This window comes from Mastomys coucha, unplaced genomic scaffold, assembly GCF_008632895.1.
Source record: "Mastomys coucha isolate ucsf_1 unplaced genomic scaffold, UCSF_Mcou_1 pScaffold15, whole genome shotgun sequence".
Classification (NCBI taxonomy): domain Eukaryota; kingdom Metazoa; phylum Chordata; class Mammalia; order Rodentia; family Muridae; genus Mastomys; species Mastomys coucha.
In genome coordinates, this window is record NW_022196897.1 from 90,755,255 (window position 1) to 90,763,417 (window position 8,163).

The 8,163-nt window shown below is 44.7% G+C and overlaps 1 protein-coding gene across 3 annotated transcripts in view; it reads left to right on the forward strand.

Annotated features, from left to right (window-relative positions):
* The window catches only part of LOC116090595, a 172,997-nt gene that overhangs the window by 35,747 nt on the left and 129,087 nt on the right, over positions 1-8,163 (forward strand). The gene's annotated exons all lie outside the window — the stretch shown is intronic.

Below are 8,163 nucleotides of genomic sequence, written 5' to 3' on the forward strand. Positions count from 1 at the left end.
TTTAGCTATGAACTCTTTTTTTTTTTTCATTTAATAAAGAACTCAACTGTATACCCAGACCGATTGCATCTGGATTCAAAGATTTGTGTGCATATCATTATCTAATACAGCCATCAGAATCAGTCCCAGCCCTCTTTGAGATGACATGTACTCATTCCCCATTCACAGGAGGAGTCTGACTCCCTTTTTCTTGACCCTAGTAGAGTTGACCTACACAATACAATGGAAACAATGCCCCCCTAGTCTCTGCCTTGGCCCTGAGAGCGGCTCAGATTGTGTGTCTCTGTCTACTCCGCTCTTGCCTAAGACCTCCGCATGCAGAAGCTGCTTGCCTTCCTGCAGGGTGTGAGAGGTGGCAGCTTTAGGACAGTGAAGATCCTCCTGCTTGGATGGCAGCAGAGATTACTCCCCTGAGGTGCTCCAGTGAACCCCAGAATTGTGGATGTGAAGGCTGATCCTTTATCACATTCCAGGGTCTGCTGGAAGACTCCCAGTTGCCTGTGTCAGTCAGACTGCTCAGGCAGACATAATGGAGCATTTTGTCCTTCTCTCTTGTCCTTCAGGTAAGCCAATGTCAGTTTTAAAGATCTCTAGTTACACACTAGCAAGGCATCATTGTCCAGGACGCTGCTGCACATGAACGCTGGAAGGGTGTCTGATTTCCAGGTACCATGCTCACACGCCACACTCGGCCTGGCTCTGTGCTAAGCACTTCAGACACACTCTTCTAATATTCTGGAAGTCTCTACTGGGAATTTCACAAGGCTGACATTTGCTCTGCCACAGCACTGTGCAGTGCCAGGGGCGCCATTCACACTGTGTCCTCTGCAGTTCCCAGGGAGGTTTCAACCACAGTAACACTGCAGGAGGTGGCAGAGCTAAGGTTTCAGATTCTGAAGCCCGAGTACTTCACTCTCTGTGGCTTGAACAACCCTTCCCCTCCCTAAGCTGCTTTCTTCCTTCTATCTCTATAGCTCATGTTGACCGGACCACCACCTGCTCTGTCCCTCATCCCTCACCTTCCTCATGTGGCCAGCCATTCATTTAGAGGAGTGATGAAGGTATTAGGTATTCTATAAAAGATCTTGAAATATACCTGGAGACATTTATTCTCATTGCCAATGGGGAGATCTACTTGTGGGATGCTTGTAACAGTTACAAGAAAAAAAAATACGTTTCTATAAGCATCTGTAGCCACAATCTGGATCTCATGCTTTACCATATTAGCTTCAAAATCCTTTTGTCTTCTTAAATTTATTTATTTATTTATTTATTTATTTATTTATTTATTTGTGTGTGTTTGTGCATGTACATGTGCATGTGAAGTAAGGCTGTGTGTAGAGGTCAGAGGACAGTTTACAAGAGTCTGTTCTCTCCTTCTACCACATAGGTTCAGTTGTCACATTCAGGTTGCCTGGCTCGGCAGTAAGGTCTCTTACCCACTGAGCCAACTTGCCAGCCCTCCTCTGTTCCCTTTATAAAGAAAACAAAACAGAGAATCAAAACCCTGCTGTCTCCCTCCTTTCCTAAGCCTAAAGATGGCATCTTTACCCGTGTTTCCATGTGCCCTCGAGCTTTTCTGCTTTCTCTGTATCTGCTCTCTATATGACAGGATTTCCTGTTGCAAGCTTGCTTTCAGGTTGGCGTTTGTGATTGGCCTTTGTCCTTCGTTAGGATGCTTTTTGAGACCTAGACATTCTAACACATGTAAACAAGCCTGACCATGAACTCACATAAGCCTAGAGCAACACACTGCTGAGGACAGTGGTGGTTGGGTGGGAGGGACTCTGGCCTTTTAGCCAAGGGAAAGAGAATATGGTTTTAAAGATAGGAGTGAGGCATACAGACAGAATGGGGATACGCTTGAGTTCCTTGAGTTCGTGTGCGCATGTGCACATGCATGTGCGTAATGCTCTCTCTACAGAGGGAGGGAAGGATTAAGGGATCAGCCTGCAGAGGCTTGGAGGCTGGAGGCCATACTGCATGTTGTGGGCATCATTAAGTGGCACTGTATACTTGGTGAAATTTTAGGGGTGGGGTGACTAGAAACAAGACTGGGAACAGTGCCGGGCACTTGGCTGTAATGATTATTTGTTGGATCAATGAATGAATAAAAGCTTTTAGCGTCACAAACGCAGTTGTGAGGCAAGCCCTTAATTAACTGGAATGCTCAAGGCATTGTTGCTTGTAATTAGTAGGGCTCCCCAAACTCCGAGTTCCAAGCGTTCCTGAGCATTGTGGGAACAGGTGTGCCACGGACTAGGTTTGTTGCGGGGGACCTCTTGTTCCACGGGATGAGAGTTCTGGTTAGGTGAGCAAAAAATTCGGCGAGTGATAAACAGAGTTGACACAAGGAAGTGCTGAGTCTGAGTGTATTTCTTGAAAATGGCATGAGGGTTTTACAGTCATTACAAAAGAGAAATGAAAAATCTGGCAGCTCAGCAGTTGAGGTACATCTGAGGGTACCTGAAACACACTGAGTCTAAAGCAGCCACCTCTTCTAGACAGGTGCTGCACACACCCCCATGTCTACAACCCCCCCCCCCAACGCCCAAGCACTCTGAGCCCGGGGGGGGGGGGGGGCAGAGACTGTATGAGGTTCGAAGCTTGAATCTGAATGAATGAATCTAAGTCTCAGTCCTAGTCCATCTAAGTTTTAGTTCTAGTCTTTGCACGAAATGAAAACCAGGCTTATATAGTAAACAGAAAACAGGACAAATGACAAAAGTCTTGTAGGAAGGTGACAGTCACATCAAGATCAGTAAGATCATGTAGGCAAGTGATGGTTACATCAAGGTCGGTAAGATCAGGTATCAAGGTGTGAAGCAGAAGAGCAGTGGTGCCCTCCCCGCTGGGGCTATTTTGGTATTCCCATGCTAATTCTCTGGGTCTGCTGGAGGCAAGCACCAGGAAGTTCCAATCTAGCAGTTCCTGAAAGTGACCTTAAGTGAGGAAAGCCCTTTGATTACTCTCTGGTATGTAAAACAGTTCTGTCCTCTGTGGGACTGCCCTGAGAATTCTAACTATGTGCCTGACCTCTGTTGCTAACTCTGAGGACATCCTATCTGATAAGGACAACTTAGAAATAAATTAGGATATATTGGAACACTTTGCTGGCCAGGGAACAATGCCCTTTTTTAGCCATTTTCAAATCATTTCTTGGGGTACCTTTATGCCTAAATAAGAAGGCGTGTTGACAATTGGAAAGACTAATCTGGAACACATCTGAGTTAGGAGATGCCAACGACTGACTGAATACCCAGGAGGCACAAACTCCCTTTGAAGTCATAACACCTCTTGTCCTTGATCAGGCTTTTACCCCTGATATTGCAGACTTTACTAGTGTAGACAAGTGGGCATGGCACATGTGAGCTTCACTTCATCCCAGCAAGCCCAGTTCGGCCCTAAGTGTTCCAAAACAGAGGAGCTTTCACGTCTCTTAAGGACAAATAAGAATGTCATAGGTCATTCCTGAAGACCAGGCAGCTGTTGGGGCTGATGTGAAGAAGAGCCAGTCAAATGAATTTGAGTCTAAGACACATGTTGTGTAACATAAGCCATTCTTAGGTTGGACTTGCTTTCAGATAAGATCTACTATGAATTTTTTTTCATGGACCTAGGTCAGACCAGGCTAGCTGACTTTCTAGTAATTATTGTTATTAATTCTCCCCAGGCTGCCCTAAGTCTGATGATCCATAGTTAACTTCTCAAAGCAATTCAAGCATACAGTCTGACACAGCTTCAAGAGTAGCTGTTCTAACCCTGTAAAATACCCACGAAGCACCTGCTGGGTCAGCACAGCCATTGAAGCCCCTTTCCTTTACCCATTGCTGGTCTTTGTGGCATTGCTGGCGTGGGGTGAAGACAGAAATGGGGATACTTCTGTGGCAATGGGGAGAGCTAGTTTCCTTTATTCTAATCTAGGGGCTACTGTGGATGTGAGCATGGGGGGAGAGGACACTCAGAGGAAATGACAATTCAGTCTTTAGATCAATCAGGAGAAGTTGCTGGGGGCAAGGAGACGTAGTTTACCATCTTGGATTCAGATTCATGAGAATGTTTTTCTATGGAATCCCTGTTTCAAATGATATTTATGTTTTCGGAGTTACCCACAACATTGTATTTAGCTGAAATTGTAGGAAGACTAATAATGTGGACCTATCCTGGCTGAAGTGGGATTAGGCTTCATGGTCTGAGTCTTAGTCCTTAAAATTCACCTTCTTGGTCAGCTTCTGTAACCATGCCCTCTGTCACCACCCGCTGAAGGGGGGCGCTGTTCATCCTTAGTGCTCCATTAAGAATTGACTACTGTCAAGTCTCTGATCAGAGAAAGTTTAGCAACAGGAAGAAAGGAAAATAGTAGGCCATGGAAACTGGCTGGGCCCATCAGGTTTACTTGGGAAGTATAAAACTGAGTTACAAAAAAACCAAATCCAAGCCAAGTGTGGCGCACGCCTTTAATCCCAGCACTTGGGAGGCAGAGGCAGGCAGATTTCTGAGTTCGAGGCCAGTCTGGTCTACAGAGTGAGTTCCAGGACAGCCAGGGCTACACAGAGAAATCCTCGAAAAAAGAAAAGAAAAGAAAAGAAACCAAACAAACAAAAGCCAAAACCAAACCAATCAACAAACCAAAAACCAAGCTAGAACCCTCAGGGCCCCTTGGGTGGTGCACCTGGGATGCATGCATTAAGCTATTTCAGAGGCCTGTGAGCTGAGCAATACTGAAAAGCTCTTAGTGGGTCACCTGACAGCTCAGACACCACCCTGTCTGCAGCTGCTGGCTGCCGGCTGTGCAGTGTTTCTAACACAAGGCTGGAAGCAGATCCAGACATGGCATAAGAATTCCAACCAGAGAAGCCTGCAGTCTGGGCACTGTTTCTTATCGTTAAAGAAGGTTCCATTAGTTGCCAGTTGTTACCTCCACAGTTACATTCACCCAGCACTCCAGCTTCCTCTCCAGTCTTCATGAGATGAACTGATAGGATGCATCAGTCCCTGTGCATTTTCCTTTTGGCAAAATGTGCTGTAGAGTCAAATGACCCTCTTACTGGAATAACCACAGCCACACAGCTTCTTGGGATGGAACTTTGGCGTGCATGCAGTTCTGTGTTGTGGTAATGCTCTGGGCTCTGGGTCCTCTGGGCTCAGGGAAGGTTGGTTCCTTGTTAGCAGTAAGGGCAGTAGTTTCTAGGTCATGAAGGGAATGGGTGGTGAGGGGGATGAAGGAACTTAACAGAGAGAAAAGGGAGAGGGGGACTGGAGGGAGAAAGGGAGAGAGAGGGGGAGGGGAAGGGGAAAGGGAAGGGAAGATTTAACAGGAATTGCTGGTGGCTTCTTTTTTTTATGCAGCATTTTATTTTTAATTTTAAATTAGCATATATAGTGTTATGCTTCATTATGACATTTTCAAACAGTGTGCTTTTCCTAATTCTCTTTCTTACTTTGCCTTACCTCCTTAAGCTTCTCACCCTTCATACCCTCCTTCCCATGCTCACCTCACATACGACTCATTGATTTCCACCTCTACTCCAAATGCCCCTTTTACCCCTTCCATGGTGCCCTCCACTCATCCACTTACATATCCACATGTAAATATTATAAGCTATGATCCACATAAAATTTGCTGGTGGCTTCTTAAGTCACTTAGATGAGATGTTAAGTGTGAGCTTCACAGCTTGTCTCAGAAGTTGAGAATCTTTTTTTATTTTTCCTTCAAAATGACCTCATTTGCTTTGTAATCATTTGAATAAATTAAATGCATGAAAAAATATGACAACAAAGCAAGACTCACTCTCTGGATGAGCTAAGTTAGCCCAGGGAGAATGGATGGTACAAGGGCTGATGATCACATAACCTCTGCAACCTCAGGGTATCTCTTTGATATGCACTGTAATAACTGTGAATTACATGTTTCAGGTCTCGTTTTGGTATTCATTTTCAGTCCTTTTTATAACTGGTTTACAAAGACATCCTAAAGCTCCTGATGCTTCTCCTGTTGGGAAGCCTTCCATGATTCCAACAGGACCACGGGAACACTGTGCTCTTTGCTGTATGTCCTCACAGAGCAGATGTCCTGCTTGCCTGCACTGCTGGGCTATGCTGAGCATCGTGGCATTCAGTCTGGCACCCATGAGTAAAACGAAGGTTATGTAAAATGAAGGTCTTTCATACCTGAGTCTGCACAAGACAGACCCTCACCTTTTGTTTGGAACCATTAGAAATATATAGCCTTGAGGTCTTGCTCATTTAGAGAAACTGTGGGGTGGGCCCTTTTCTCAGTCACCCTTCCCACCCTCTCCCTGGCTGCCATAGGTTTGCATGGAGTAATTGAGCAAGTGAAATACCAAACGTATAAAGGGTGGCATTATTAAAGTGAATGAACGAACGCTTACCTAGCAGAACTATAAGACATGGAAAAATAGGGAGACAAGTTAATGATCTAGAAATTGTATAGCTTTGCTGTCTCAGAATCTCAGCAAATGGAACACATGGCATTGGGTCATTTTTTGCATTGATATGAAAAGAAAATGAGTTGATTTTACAAATAAATGGAGTTTGTGTTTCTATTTGTTATTCATGACTGTAATGTTTACTTCTCCTGGAATAGAAATATGTCACCTAAATATTAAATATAGGGAAAGATTTTTTCTGCTATTAATGAAGAATTTTTCTTTACATGCCAGGCCTTCATCTACTTTAATACACATGTTCTGCCTCTCCCTTAATTTGCTGTGACTTTGTCTGATGAGGCAGTGAATAGAGATATCAGAAGAAGACGATGAGGAGGAGGAGGAAGAGGAGGAGGAGGAAGAGGAGGAGGAGGAAGAGGGGGAGGGAGAACCAGTAAAAAGACAAAAATGTTAAGGTTATTTGCTAAAGGATCAGAATTTTAGATGAAGGCCTTGCATCAAATCACTTCATTTTATCATAGGTTTGCAACTATGGCACTCCCAATTCCTACTTTAAGAATTAAAGTAGCCTAGAATTTCTTTAAGCTTCCTATTAAAAATCTATCCCATTCATGGTTGGGGTCACAATGGACACTGCTTCTTTCTGTCTCCCTATTGTCCTTTCTGGTGACAGAAGCCTTCCTTTTCTTACCTCATGCCCTCTCTCAGCTCAGGCCCAAGGCTGGCCTTTCCAAGTTCCCAGTCCCCGAGTGAGCAGTGGGCTTGTGTCTGAGGCTAACACAGTCCATGTCAATCATGAGACTCTTGAGACAAAAGTAACTAAGAATGGGGGTGAGGGTAGCTTCATGCTTAAACAGAAAAGCTGATGTTCATGGAAAGTTAGACTTGAAAGGGTGCCCCGTGCCAGTCTCCCAGCCAGTGAAGAGCCACCCCATGGTAGTCATCACTCTAGCATCCACTCTCTTTAGTTCTCCCACAGTCCTCTACCATGCCAGGGAACTCACGACTTTATCAACTACTGCCTTCCAGGTTGAGGAGATTCTCAGTTTCAGAAGCTTTTCCATTTTGTTGGGTTGAAATGTGGTTTAGTCTTACCACAGACACTGGTCTTAATTCTGCTTAGAGTCATGCAGATCAGAGCATGCCCGTATACAAGACAGTGCTTCTGAGACTGCCGTGTCAGTAGCATCCACCCTCCCCACCCCCCGCATCCCCTCATGTCTTCTCTGCTCTTAGGGGAATGGCCTTAGCTCCTCTTCTTGCCTTCACAGAATGGGGGTATTTAGAAGGCTGTAGTGGCTCTCACCTCAAGCACTTTCTTATAAAATGACCCTCTTTCCCTTTAGTGAGCACTGAGTTAGGACTTCTTTTGTTCAGGGCTTTCGTTGCCTACCTTTCTTATCTGTAAAAAAGATAAATACTTGCTGTGAACCAACACTGTCCTTTTCTTTCTCTTATATTTTTATTCTTCCCAAATAATTCTTAAGCCAGGCCTGTGCTTGAGTTTCGATAGTCTGGATCTATGTGAGGACTTTGCATCCGTATCCATACCACACAGTAGGCATTATTTTGCCCTCCGTGTTTCTGCCTGATTAGGATCCAGGCAGAAGGATGAAAGAAAGATGGTCGGCGCCCTGAGAGTGCCCATGGACCAAATAAGAATGTGGTTGCTGATAAGAAAGATGAAAAGAGTGGTGTAAATACCTATAAAGAAGTGAAGGAAGCCGAGCTCCTAGCTTCACTTCATCCCGTG